General features: G+C 34.7%; 1 protein-coding gene and 1 pseudogene across 3 annotated transcripts in view; both read right to left on the bottom strand.

The window, feature by feature from the left end:
• The window catches only part of LUZP2 (leucine zipper protein 2), a 548,899-nt gene that overhangs the window by 327,858 nt on the left and 205,475 nt on the right, over positions 1–15,566 (bottom strand). The gene's annotated exons all lie outside the window — the stretch shown is intronic.
• LOC105731908 (non-histone chromosomal protein HMG-14-like) lies at positions 5,026–6,866 on the bottom strand (annotated as a pseudogene).

The raw sequence follows: 15,566 nt of genomic DNA on the forward strand, positions 1-15,566 counted from the left end.
AGGAAGAAGTCTCCCAGGTATCCAGGAATGTTTTATTCTCTATCACAAATAGTGATAAGGAAGGAAATATTTTGCTGACCCGATAATCCTCTACTTTTCTTAACTCTTCCTACTTCTAGATGTGACAATCATTTTAGAAACATGACACACCAATCCCTAAAACAGGTGATTGCTTGATGGGGCTGGGTAATTTAAAGTATGAAAACAGCTTTGGTAATTAATGATAGAGCCGGGCTGTGGACCAGCTCTAAATGCTCCAACATGCAGACTTTTTGTTATGTGATCTTAAAAAGGGTTTTTAATTTTAATTCTCTGTCAGGCTTTAAGGTAATTACATCTGAACTCATCCTAATTATTGCAAAGAACATCCTCTAGAGCAGTGTCATTCATCATGCATTCTGAGTTCCAGCAGTATCATCGTCTGGGAACTTGGCAGAAATACAAATTCTTGAATCACACTTAAAGCTTCTGAATAAGAATCTCTTGTGGTAATGAAGAACCAAAAAATCCATGTTTTTATAAGCATTTCAGGTGATTCTTACAGGCCTACAAAAAGTGGGTCTGTGAGAGTGTGTTTTACCTTTGCACTGTACGCTCTGTGCCTAGTATAACCCCAGCACACAGAGTCTGCCAACATAAGTTGAATTAAACCAAAACTGAAGAGTCTGCTTTTCAGGGCTACATTGGCAATGATAATATTCAAGAGGCATTTGTTAAAAATGTGGGGAGAAAAGTTTATAAAAATTTTGATAAACGAAGGAATTTAATCAATCCTGATGATTCTTTGTAATGGTTGATTTTGTGTGTTGCTTTGACTGGGCTAAGGAATGCTCAGATAGCTGATAAAACATATTATCGAGTGTGACTATGAGGTTGTTTGTGGAAGAGATTAGTATTTGAATCAGTAGACTGAGTAAAGATTCACCCTTACCAATGTTGGTGAGTATCATCAAATTCACTGAGGCTAATAGAACAAAAAGGCAGAGAGGCAAATTCACTCTTTCTTTGAGCTGAGAGTCCACCTTCTCCTTCCCTTGGACTCTGGTACTCCTGGTTGTCTTGCTTTTAGATTCAGACTAAATTACACCACTGGAATTCTCGATTCTCCAGCTTGTACATGGCAGATTGTAAGACTTCTCAGCCACTAGAACCATGTGAGCAAATTCTCATCATATCTATGAGTTCTAGTTTCTCTAGTGTACCTTAATACCCTTTAAAACATTTTTAGTTGTTCATCTAACAATATTTGACAATTGTTAAGCTTTTCTGTGTTTTTCACTTGATATCTTTAAGACTGATGGTGCATTTGGCCTAAAATATTATAAAGAGATACACATGTGTGCACACACACACACACAAAGAGTGTGTGTGTGTGTTTGAGTGAGAGAGAGAGAGAGAGAACTCTGACTTTACAGAATATATTTGAATATAAGCTTTCCAACTTAGCTGCTCTGTGACTTAGGTTTCATAATTAACATCTTAGAGACTTATTTTTATATTTGAAATTTAGAGATATTTCTAAATTTCAAATATAAAAATTAAAGGACTGTTGTAAATGTTTTTGTAAAAGGGGCAAGGAAGAGGAATGAGTAAGTGGCGCTATACATATTTCTTTCTTCTCTCTTTGGGTCATCTCTCTTTTTTTCTTTCTTTCTTTCTTTTTTTTTTTTTTTTTTTTTAGCAAATGCTTTGATTAACTATTTGGATGTGTAAAGATGAACCCCAGAGCACAGTGCTAAAGAAACAAATGGTGCTTTAATTAATTTATTTCCAGAAATCAGGAAGGAGAAGAAAGAGGTTCCCTGAAGGAGTTATTTTGGTGGGGATGAGAGAAAAGTGAATAAAAAATAAAGAGATCTGAGAAAGGAAATAAATTACTCAGCAAATGGTGAAAATCCAGGTATTAATGAAAAGAAACTTGGAATATGGAGGAAATATCTACCAGTAGGTTAAGATAGAAACGTTCAAAAATAAGGTTGGCTCCTAAAGTGTTACATTTTAAACGGAATTTCAAGTTGCACCTTAGCATCCCATTCTCATCATTATGCATCAATTCCAATAGCCATTGTGTTAGTTTAGGCTGCACTTTAATCTGGGTTCTCTACACAGACAGATAGATGTTAGACAACTGAGAGAAGGCCACACAGGGAGAGAATGTAAACAAGGGCAGAATTCAGCATTTGATTGGTAAAAGGAATTTTAACAAACATTCTTAGCCGAGATGGAAGAACTTAAGGAATCCTGGTGCTACTAAAAGGAAATAGACACTGGATTTTCTTCTCCCCAGGGGTGACATACAGACTCAAAAAAGTTTCAAAAAAATACATGTGAAAGACAAGATGAGAGGTCTTGTCACCTCCCACATAACTGGCATCTCTGTTATAGCAATTTAAGTAACAAGCTCCTGGCATTCAATAAATATTATACAGTTTTATCATTTTTATCCACCCCCAAAGCCAGCCAAAATATTAGAAAAAAATGGTAATTATTATCTTCATTATTATCTTCTTAAAAGCATATTATAAAACAGAGGCATCAGCTTTGAGGTAATTTTATGCCCGTTAGAATATGACTATTCCTTCCTTGATCTGGGAAAGAAGTGTCAAGCACAAGTCACTGCACAGCTCACAGTAAACATTTTTCATTGCCCTCGTAGGTAGTCTCACCCTGGGCATTACAAACCCTAGTTTAAGCTGTCACTCAGTGCTTTCTAAATAGGCAAGGAGAAGCTTTAGAAAAATGTTTTTTTTTTCTTTTTTAGCGCCATCAGCGCATATTTTCCATTGCTGGAATTTTGCGTAGCTGGTTTGTCATATTTTCAGCTTTCATGTCATTTTTATATGAAATATGGGAAGGTCTATCACAGATTATGAAGCTATGTTATACAGATTAAATTAATAGCCAATCTTGAAAATGTAAAATGGTACTTTTTAGCAGTCCAGGCACTGTAGGAAATGTTTATTAATCAAGGTGAGTTGTAATGGCTGTGGGCAACTAACAGAGGTCATATGCAACATTGTAATAGCAATTATTCAGCTTCTGTCCCCAGTTTTCTGTTCTGAAGCCTGGGAAATACACATGTCATCTTGTGTCACCAAATCGCTACTTCAAATGGTGGTTTTCAACAGGCACAGCTGTTTTTTTTATGTGTTATTATCAATGTGCATCAATAATGTACAGAGGAAAGTCTAATTTCAGTAGCAATGAAACCCAATCCTCCATTCTCACCTCTTCTTAGAACACTATACACTGTTCTGGAATTTCATAAGTCTTATAACTTGCCTGTTAATCTTCAAATCTGGATTGATTTTGTTTTCTACCAAATAATGATCAAAGTTGAGGAAAAAAATTCAGGGAAAATAAAAGTGATTTTTAAATGTGCCCCTACACATCCTCTTTCTTATCTCCTTCTTTTTTTTTTGTCTCTTTTTACTTTTCCTTTTTCATGATTTAAAGAGGCAAGAACAATCTTTTAGAAATAATAGATGTAAATAGAACAAAAGTAGTTGTAGGAAGGTAGGTTTTAAAAATCTTTACTATCATTGGCATTGGAGTTCAAGTGTAGATTTTGTTACTAAATCAACTGTTTTTCAAGAAGAAAAGGAATTTTAAAAAAACCAAAGTGTCTTGGATGTATACTGAGAGCTTTTACTTTCATGATTTATAGTTTGAGTGTGTGTGTGTGTTGTAGATAGACATGGCTGCTCATTGTAAAGATGTATGAGCTCAAGACATTTGTGGTAATCAAATAACATAAGCAATAAATCTACCTGAAGGTTTTATTTCAACTTTAATATATTTGTAGAGATTCTGGGACTACAGATAAGTCACATCCTTTTTTTTTTTTTTTTTTTTTTTTTTAGCAAAATACAGTTAAATGTAAGTTTAACTCTGTGCTTGTCCAATAATGACCATATCATGTTTGGTTCGTATGTTGTCCTTTTCCTCCCCAAAGACTCTAAAGCAGAGAAATATCCCTGATAATCTAATGTCCTTGTGTTAATGTATGAGAGAGAGAGACAGAGAGAGAGAATGAGTGTGTATATGTGTGTTGCTGGTGCATTAGACAAACACTTATCTAGATCAAGATTTGTTTTTATTTTATTAAGTTTTATACTGGTTCTAAAATGTCAGTTGGTTTAGAAAATCAAATCATTCTTTTTTCTATAATTCAAATGACTTAAGCATACTTTACATCTCTATGGCTATTCCCATGGGATTTAGCTTTATATTTAAACACATTAAAATATTTTGTGAGTTATTCTTTTCTTTTTTTTTTTGAGATGAAGTCTTGCTCTGTTGCCCAGGCTGGAGTGCAGCGCCACAATCTCAGGTCAGTGCAAATTCCACCTTCCCAAATCAAGCAATTCTCCTGTCTCAGTCTCCCAAGTAGCTGGGATTACAGGCACATACCACCACACTCAGCTAGGTTTTTTTTTTTTTTAATTTTTAGTAGAGATGGGGTTTCACCATGTTGGCCAGGCTGGTCTCGAACTCCTGATTTCAGGTGATCCACATGCCTCGGGCTCCCAGAATGCTGGGATTACAGGCATGAACCACCACATGCCTGGCCTTGTGAATCATTCTTTATTCAAGCATAATGAAGCTTGAAAACTCCCTTGCTGTGTCTATTTCAGTAGTATTTTTCATCATTGTTTTGAATAAAATATTTTAAAATCAGGCTATTTGGGCTTGATGTTTCCCTTCCAAAATCCACATCACTTTCTCTCTGATTCTATATGAAACTGCTATGTCTCTGACAGTAAACTTCAGAAATAAGAGTCTACCCACCCACTCATAATGTATGCATAGACTTTTTAGATGTAATTCACAACCATTGGTTGTTTCGCCTGGATACTCCCAGGTTAATTGGATACATTGCAAACTTATGAACTGATAGAGAGGCCAATAGAAGGAAGCTTCCTAGGAATGTGATAAAAAGAGATGATGGACAGTAAGATAATGGCCTAAGGATTGGTTTATGATAATAAAACACACCAGCAGGAGTATATGAAAGTATTTGTCCTTTCACTGCCACAATTCTTTGACTTTATAGAAGGTATCATTCTTGACATTTACAACTTTTTTTAGTCTTTCACTCTCCTCTTCTTCACTTGCCTCTTTGCCTGACATAGATTCCATGTTTTAGTTTTACCCTTCTAATTACTTGAAAAGATACATATGTATATGCTTTTAACATCCCTCTAAGTTTTCCCCATTTAACTAGCAAAATCCATCTGGTTGAACAGGCATTACCTTCTCTTTGATTGCATTCAAGCAATATAGCAAAACTGGTGATTTTGACATAAAAAGATTGCATCTTCACATTTTAAATATGAAATGACAACATTCACATAGAAAATGCACACTACTTGGCCATTGATATGGTTTGAATGCTTGTCCCCACCAAATCTCTTATTAAAATGTAATCCCCATGTTGGAGATGGGGCTTGATGGGAGGTATTAGATTATGGGAGCACCATCCCCTTGGTGATAAGTGAGGCCTCACTCAATAGTTCTCTCAAAATTTGGTTGTTTAAAAGAATCTAGGGGCTTCCCCTTCTGTCTCTGGTTCCTGCTCTCACTACATGACAATGCTCTTGCTTTGCCTTCTGCCATGAGTGTAAGCTCACTGAGGCCTCACCGGAAGACGAACAGATGCCAGTGCCATGTATCCTCTGCAGCCCGAAGAACCATAAGCTAATTAAACCTATTTTCTTTTTTTCCCTCTTCTCTTCTTTTCTTTTCCTTTCCTTTCTTCTTTTATAGTTGACATTTTATTGGTTATGTTGAGGATTAGTCCACAGACATTTCAATTTGTACACAACTCTTAACACATATACTAAAAGTCTAAAAAGCCACGTATTGTAATTATTTTTAATGTTATTCCAGTGACTTTCCAGGTTAAAATTTCGAGTTAAACTTTCCTTAAGATACTATCAAGTTCCAGTATCTTCACATGTTGACAAGCTGTTACATAACTCCCAACAATTCACAATCGAATAGTATATACACTACACACTCAGATTTTCAATATTTCACAGCACATTAACAATGTTATTAGAAAAACGGGGCTACCAAAACCAAAGATGTTAGAGTGTGCACAATTCTGACAGGGAGAGCCATGGTCAAGGAGTTGTTTTCTTTAGAAAACAATTCAACTGAAAAACAACATGGGAGTAGAAGTAATTTAAAGTGTTCAAGACAATAAATGAAGAACTGTGACTTCATGTTGCCATTTAGTATGCTTTGCATTACGGGTTACAAAAACAAACCCCCTTCTGTAGAATGTTAAGCTGACACCCAAGATGGTCAAAGCCTCCCATAATTCAATATTCCACAGTATTTTCTGGTTGTACCAAAAGGTAAACAATTGACAAATAATTTTCACCTCTTAAAAAAATTACTTATACTTAAAGAATGGCATGAGGTAGGATTCCCTCCTTCCTAAAAATGTTTCTAGAGCTACTAGCAAACTTACATTTACAAAATAGTTGATAAAAATATTTCTCTGAATTGCACAAGAAGGAATACAGGAAACACTGTTGAGACACTATGTATGACATTAATCAGACTTGGTTTCTTTCTCTCGGGCTTCATCAGAAGATGGATTCTCCGTGGTTTTGGTCTCTTCATTTTCTGCAGGTAAATCTTCTTTAGTTTCTTAGCCACTTTTGCCTGTTTTCCCTTTGCTCCTCCCCTTTTCTCCTTTGTACTCTTTTGTCTTAAGATTCATCCTTTCCTGATACCTTTTTTGGCTTCATTTCCACCTTTGCAGGAGCAGATTAAGCTGTCAACCATGCAGATCTCCTCTTGGGTTCTTTCTTCACTGCCCCTTCTGCTTAACTGACCTTCCTCTTGGGCATCTGGGAGGTAGGGATGATGATTGGCGGATGCTTGCCTGTCACAGCGCACCAAGAACCTTGCAAAGCTGGGCTGCCTGGTCTCTGCTGCTGCTTCTATCAACCAAGCTGCTGAGATCCACGGAGCAGGGGGATAACCAGGTGGAACAGGATTGAAACTCTGTTCTTTATAAATTATCCAGCCTCTGGTACTTCTTTATAGCAGCACAAAAACAGACTAATACAGCCATCCTACCACATTCACTGGAATGGCTGGTAAATCTGATGTTTTTTCTTCCTTTTCCCCACAAACCTAACTCTTGCTTTACTCACACCAAGTTGAAGAGCTCATTGAAGAAATTAAAGATGTGAAGAAAATTCCTCATCTTCCTCAAGTCAAATCTACAACCCTTACATTCATCATGTATATTCTATTTTTTATTATAATGATGTTTCCTTACTCCTGTCAAAGTTAGTGCCTCCAGTGATTATAATGGCAGAATTGACCCCAACCGAATGACTGCACAGTCATTTCCCCAGCTCCCATTCTTTCATAAAAGCATTTTAACCTTGTATTGATATCCAATAGTCCAATAATATTGCTCCATTCAACTTCCCAAAAAACGAAATTATTGTACATTATCAATATATTTAGCACTAATTTTTAAGTTCTGGGGATATAGTATTTTTTAAAGAGTAAACACAACCTCTACTTTCCTGGGTCATATATTCTTATGACAGCAGAACATTTTATAAACAACTCCATAAATTACATATGTTAGATTTTGCTAAGTGCTAGAAAGAGAAAGGCATAAGAAGGGTCAGTATTGGTTGTGGCTGATTTAAAATTAAGTGGTCTAGGAAAGTATTGGTAAGAGGCTGATGCTTTAACCACGACCTAAAAAGTTCAGGAAAACAGGCTTGGCATGGTGGCTCGCACCTGTAATCCCAGCACTCTGGAGGCTGAGGTGGGCAGATCACCTTAGGTCAGGTGTTTGAGACCAGCCTGGGCAACATGGTGAAACTCTGTCTCTACTAAAAATACAAAAAAATTAGCCAGGCATGGTGATGTGTGCCTGTAATCCCAGCAACTAGGGAGGCTGAGGCAAGAGAATCACTTGAACCTGGGAGCTGAGATCAAGCCACTGCACTCTGACCTAGGGGACAGATAGGGAGTCCATCACACAAACAAACAAACAAACAAACAAACAAAAAGTCGAGGGGAGGAAAATGGGCATACAGTAATCTGAAAAAGAGTTTTCTTGGGAGAGGGAATGACAAGCATAAATTTGAAAAATAAAATTGTTCCTGGCACTATCCTCCCTCACTCACAGGTCCTACCCTCTTTTGTTGCTGTTGGCTCTTACTTCAAACAGACTGTGTATTTTATAATTCCTGAGTTAAAAACTCTTCATTTCACCTATGCTTTCTTTCTTAGTGGCATCATACATTCTTGTGAAATATCATGTCTATTCTATTAACTCCCAAATTATATATTTATATAGAAATTATATATGTACAAATTTATAGCTTCTAAATATATAATATGTATATGTGTATATATATATATGTGTGTGTGTGTATATATATATGTGTGTGTGTATATATATATATGTGTGTGTATATATATATATAGCCAAGGCTATTATTCTCATCTTCATATCTATATATGCATCTACCTTCACATTTCCATCTATATCTTAGACTTACCTTGTCCCCCAAAAAACTTTCCTTGTTTATCTCATCAGTAAAACAACCTTCCCAGTTCTCAAATAAAAGATACTCATATCTGATATATTCATTTTTCATATTTAATGCATCAGTAATTTCTGTAGATTTTATTTCCAAAATTTATTTTGAATATTAGGGGACTTCAAAAAGTTCATAGAAAATATTAATTTTAAAAAACTGCATAAAATTCAAAAATTTTTGCACTAAAAATTTGTTGACATCAGTTTAAAAAGGTCCCCTATCAGAGCAATATGAATTCTAGTAAAACTGAAGCAAGAACAAACTTAAAATTTATGTTGAAGCTTGGGTGGAAGAATAGTTAAATCATTGATGCTTTATAGAAAGGTTACAGGGGCAATGCTTCAAAGAAATCAGCAGTTTACAAATGAATAGCTAGTTTGTGTGTGTGTGTGTTGTTTTGATTTATTTATTTTCAGACAGTGTTTTGCTCTGTCACCGAGGATGGAGCGTAATGGGGCAATCACTGCTCACTGCAGCCTGATCTCCCAGGCTCAATTGATCCTCCCATCTCAGCCTCTAAAATAGCTGGGACTATAAGTGTGCATCATCACATTCAGCTAATTTTTGTATTTTTTTGTAGAGACTGGGTTTCACCATGTTGCTCAAGCTGGTCTCGAAGTCCTAAACTCAAGTGATTCACCTGCCTCAGCCTTCCAAAGTGTGAGGATTACAGGTATGAGCCATGAAACCTGGCCTGGATAACTAGTTTTAAGAAGGATGAGATGATGTTGAGGATGAAGTTGGAAGCAGCAGACCACTGCATCTAGTTGCTAGAACAAAAATTATCCTATTTTTGCCCTAATTGAAGTGAATCAACAATTATACAGCAGAAACAGAACCAACATCATGAACATCTCAATTTGTTCAGCTTACACAATTCTGACTAAAAATTTAAATTTGAGCAAAATTTTATGCAATGGATGCCAAAACCATTGCACTCAGAGCAGCTGCAGACAAAGGCCAAGCTTTCAATGAAAATTTTGAACAAGACAGATTAAAATCCTGAAGCACATTTTTGAAGAACTGTAAAAGGAGATAAAACATAGCTTTGCCAGTATGATTCTGAAGACAAAGGACAATAAAAGCAATGGCTACCAAAAGGTTGAAGTGTTCAAGTCAAAGCAAAAGTGCATCATTCAGGAACAGAGGTCCTGGCAACAGTTTTCTGGGATGCTCAAAGCATTTCATTTAATTAACAATGTAAAAAAGACTGCATTAATATGGATAAAATTCCAGCACCCTCATTTTTGGGGGTAGACTAAATGTCTAGTTTTATCACTTACAAAAGTGTTTTTATAGCCCAGTGGATCTTCTTGCCTGCTGTACAGTTAAGCCAATACACTGAGATGGCAGTATTGCAGCAAAGAGTTTAATTACTACAAGACAGTCAAGTGGAAGGACAGGAGATATTTCTCAAATCCACCTCCTTCTCTAGCCTTGGAGGCTAGGATTTGTTAAGGACAATTTTACAGGAAGGGGATCTAGGGAATAAATGTTGCTGATTGGAATGAAATCATAGGAGCATCAGAACTGTCTTTGTGCACTGAGTCAGTTTCTGGATGGGGGCCACAGGACCAGTTGGGTCAGTTCCTTCGTATGAGTCATGGATCCAGGTGGTGTCATTTAGTTTACCAGAATGTAAAAGTTTGAAAAATATCTCAAGACCAATCTTAGGCTTTAAAATAGTGATGTTATCTATAGGAACCACCAGGGAAGTTACAAATCTTGTGACCTCCAGCCACATGACTCTAGAGAAGTAAGCAAACTAAGGAACAATGGCAGGTTACTGCTTAACTGCATTAGAAGAATTCAGATCTCTTTTGTAATTCTAATCTTGTCATCTTTTATTAGTTTTACCAAGGCAGTTTTGGTTACCAAACAAAGAGGGAGGTAATTTTGGAAAAAGGCTATTATTACCCTTGCTTTAAGATTAAACTATAAACTAAATTTCTTCCATAGTTAGCTTGACCTAGGCCAAAAAATGCACAAAGGTAGTTGGCTTGTGAGGTTAGAGGCAAGATAGAGTCAGCTGTGTTAGATTTTTCATACTGTAATAATTTTTGCAAGGTAGTTTCAGTGTTTTGAACTTCATGGAGCATATGTTGAAAAATGAAGTTTATACTTTTTATTTTTATCTTGTCATTCCATTTTTCTACAAAACTTTTTAAAGCCCCCTCATATAGATAGATCTCTTAACTCACCTATTTACACTCTAATTATCCTTAGATAAAGCCATAACCTCCTAACTGGCTTCTCTGCTTACAATTATGACACTCCCTTCAATCACTTTTTCACAAGTAGCCCGGTTAATTTTTTTCCAAAATGTTACTTGTTAATTTGTTTCCTAATTAATAGTTTAAGATGACATCACAATCCATGGAAAACAAAATCCGAAGTCTTCAAAGCTTTTTCCTTGACCTTAACAGACCTTAGTCATTTAGACCTTGCCTAATTTCATATTTAGACCATATATTTCTCCTAGTCTATGTAACTATATCCATGCTAATCTTTATCAAACCCAAGGTAACAGGTTTTTCTTTATGTTCTATACTGCTGTTTATATATCTGGAAATGGTTTTTTTCATCCTTGCATAGCTCGTTCTCTCATATATTTTAGATAACAATATGGGAATTGTCTCATCAAAGGGATCATCTACAAGTTAGCCAATCTCATATTTTTCTTTTCAAGGTTCTGTTAATGTTGTTTACAAAAATTCTTATAATCTAAATTTTCTCTTTTAGTTTTCTGTCTTCAGATCATTTAAAAAACTTATCAAACCTGATTTTTTTTTGTCACATTTCATATCTTCCCAGATGAATTCCAAAGTTTTACCTTTTTGTTCTTTTTGTTGTTTTATTCCAATCCCTTACCAGAGTCAAGAGTTCATAGAAGGTGCACAGTAATTTTTGTTAAATATGTAGTAGAAAAAATGGATGAATATGTTATAAAGTCATGAGAAATAAAATTAAATTTGAGAGGTACGAAGGATACAGTTTTGGAAAGCGTCGGACTTTGACTACGCATAGGCAATTGTGGCAACTCCCAACATTATGTTTGTTCACATTCTATTGTAAAGATAACTGAATTAACGTTGTATGATAAGGTATAAAGGAGAAAAATAACAAATGAGCAGAAATCTTTGTTTAATGAGTTTAAAGTAGGCTTTTCTGTTTGTCTGGTGACTCAGTTACTTCAGAGACGCATATGTGTCAGAAGATTTTTTGACAAGTTCTAACCACATGTGGTTGAAATAGGTAAAACAATTAAGTCTTACCTCCTTGTCCTTCCCAAAATGGCAATCTGATTTTTTTAAGGATCATATTTGGCAAGACACCGGCCTATTTAAATACCAAGACCACTGTCCCCATGGCGTTCCGTGAACACAAACTAAAGTATCAAATCCTAAGCCTTGTGTGCAAGGTCTGTTACTGTCTTTCCCAGATAGAAGCTCTTCACAGTCCTAAAAGAAGTTTCTATTCCTATTGAACCCACACGTATACCGATCCCTTAGTAATCTCTACTTCTGATCATATATTCCAATATACCCTTTTATCTTAAAAAAACTATTTTCCCATTCTTTCCTCACTTCAAAGGCTTTTTAAAAAAAAAAAAAAAGTGTATGCACATTTTAAATTTTCACTCAAATGCTATCTCATCCCAAAGAAAATTTGGCTTTCTCCTAACCTTGTCAAATCACTCATTTTATTATTTATTTTCGCATTTAAAAATCATACATCATTGTATTCTTGTTGAAAATAACTCATACAATGTACACATTCTCCTTCACATTTACCTTCCTTTCCTTCCCAAAGGTAATGACTATTATTAATTCGGACCACATTTTTAGAAAGCATAAAGTTGAAGGAAGATACTCCAATCTCTTCATACAAACTAAGAAAATGAGTACAAAATTACAGTTAGATAGGCAGATAAGTTCTAGTGTTCTATAGCCTAGTAAGGTGACTATAGTCAGCAGCATTATAGTGAATATTTCAAAATAACTAGAAGAGAGAATTCCAAATGTTCTCACCACAAAGAATTAACAAATTTTTGAGGTAATAGATATGCTAAATACCATAATTTTATCATTATATAATGTATACATGTATCCAAACATCACACTGTATCTCATACGTATGTATAATTATTATGTGTCAATCAGGAACAAAATTTAAAGATCATATTTTACTGATTCTAAACCTTGCTTTAGTCACTTATCTACATGTATTTGGTATTATTTCATGTGAGAATGTATAAATATTCCACATTTATTTAAATCTTGCATAATATTTCCTAGAATTGATATAACAATGGCTTATACTGATGGACATTTAGAATGCATCCATATATTTTTTACTGCTAAGCAATGTTGAAATAGAGAAAACTTTTTGGACATAGTTCTTCTTTTTTTTTTATTTTGGGGATACATGCGCTGAACATGCAAATTTGTTACACAGATATACATCTGCCATGGTGGTTTGCTGCACTTATCAACCCATCATCTAGGTTTTAAGCCCTGCATACATTAGGTATTTGTCCTAATGCTCTCTCTCCCCTTGCCCTCTAGCCCCTGACAGGCCCCATTGTGTGATGTTCCTCTCCCTGTGTCCATGTGTTCTCATTGTTCAACTCCCACTTATGACTGAGAACATGCAGTGTTTGGTTTTCTGTACCTGTGTTAGTTTGCTGAGAATAATGGTTTCCAGCTTCACCTATGTCCCTGCAAAGGATGTGAACGCATTCATTTTTTGGCTGCATAGTAATCCATGATGTATATATGCCACATGTTCTTTATCCAGTCTATCATTGATGGGCATTTGGGTTGATTCTAAGTCTTTGCTATTGTAAATAGTGCTGCAATAAACATACGTGTGGATGTGTCTTTATATAGAATGATTTATAATTCTTTGGGTATATACCCAGTAATGGGATTGCTGTGTCAAATGGTATCTCTGGTTCTAGATCCTTGAGGAATCACCACACTGTCTTCCAAGTACTTCTATTAATTCAATGAATATTTGCTAAAGTGAGATCCAGACACCTGAGATAAATCATTGAAAACAAACACAAAAGACTGACATTACAGTGTTGAGTAAAGTAGTCAAGGTAAGTGTCTTTGAGACAGTAAGATTTAAGCAAAGGCCAAAGGAGGTGAAGCAATTAACTGAGCATATAGATATATGGGGAAAGAACGTTCTAAACTAAGAAAACAAAACAAATCCTTGAACTGAAAGTACATAGAATGGAAGAATATCAAAGAGATCTACATGGGACAAGCAGTGAGCAATGGGCAAGTAGGAGGAGAAAATGTCAGACGGTTTAAGAAGCTTAGAGCTTTTAGAATATTTAACAATCTTTGCCTTTTACTAAGAGTGAAATGTGAATCCACTGCAAAGTTTTGAAAAGAAACCAAAATAATTGAAATTTCCTTATTATATGCCCACTTTATTTCTTGCCAAATTGCTGTCTGAATTTTGCATCATTTTACGTGTACACCCATAATATGTATGAAAGTATCTCTTTTTCCTCATCCTAAATGTATTTGGGTTATTATTAATTCTTTTCATTTTTTTCTTCAAATCTGATTGCTCTACATTGCCTTTTTCTGATAATTGGAGAGGGTAGGAGTGATTTTGTGCAATTATTGGTCATTGTTATATGTTCTCAATCTGAACATCTCTTTCATTTTGTTACTATTCAGCTTTTAAATGTATTCCAATATAAACTCCCAACACATTTTTAAAGTCATAAAGTACAGTGTCTACGTCTTTTATCTCTACTTTTCTTTGATAAGTTCTACACCTCACTAAAGTCTAAACTGCTTATATGCAGTACAGAAAAAATAAGTCTTTGTTCAAAGGATTAATAAATGAACTGCATAGTTTATTTTTATAAAAAACAAAGACCTCTAGTTTTCATTGTCTTATTGTTTAGTTTTAAACTTCCTTTGTGTGAAAATAAGACTTTCTGTTTGCTTCTTTTCAATAAATATATATTTAATTTCCTTTTATTTATATTAATCACTTACTTTAATTAAGATAAAATATATGAAAAACAGTAACTCAATCCCTTAAACCATATATTGGATCTTCTTAAGTTATCATTTTTAAAACACTCTATCCTATTATTTTTGAAGATTTATTCCTTAGATAATCCTGTGAAAAAGAGCAACTGCCTCTAAGATCTATTATGTTAAAATTCACAGAAAATATTGCCATTCTAGTGACAAAATAGTGCAATAAATCACCCAATGCCGTATCAAAACCACACTTTAAAAAATGATATTATTGATCAAGCATTAAGAGTTCAGGGATACAGAAGAAAGAAGAAAACCAGAGGAAAAATCAAACCATAAAAATCAGACAATATACTAAACAGGAGAAAGCCAAGACTAATAATTCTTAATCAGTTAATTCAATGGTACCTGGTACGCTAGCAAGAATAGATTTTTACTCACTTTTAGTGAAGAACATATAATCTAGGCTCATTTTGTATAATCCAGGGAGAAATATAGAAAAAAATCCTGTCTGTCAAAAGTGAGGTAATGTCAAAGAAAAAACTGAAGCAGCAGCTGTGAAAATCAAATAGACTCCCATATGTAATCATTTGAAGGGAAAATGCCATGTGTTTTTATCCTTAAATGTATTTCCCTTGTTTTATGAATTATGAAGTAATAATTTAATATTCTCCTAAATTAGGAATTAAGAGTAATAGTTTTATTTGTGTCAACTTTGAGTTAATTATCTACAGTGTAAGAAAAAGAATCATTTTTTTCTCAATATATAGCCAAATGGCACAATATGTGCCTAAAAAAATTTATTGACTTTTTAAGTTACGTACTTTTATGAAGAAACAGGGCTGAATGTAAAATAATGCCACTAAATATGTTTCAGATATATCACATTTTTTTCAACTTTTTGGTAGTGCACATAATGTTACAGTATAACAAAAAAGTTTTCACTTTCTTTTAA

This window comes from Aotus nancymaae, unplaced genomic scaffold, assembly GCF_030222135.1.
Source record: "Aotus nancymaae isolate 86718 unplaced genomic scaffold, 86718_ANA_hifiasm-v0.15.2.pri h1tg000059l, whole genome shotgun sequence".
Taxonomy (NCBI): Eukaryota; Metazoa; Chordata; class Mammalia; order Primates; family Aotidae; genus Aotus; species Aotus nancymaae.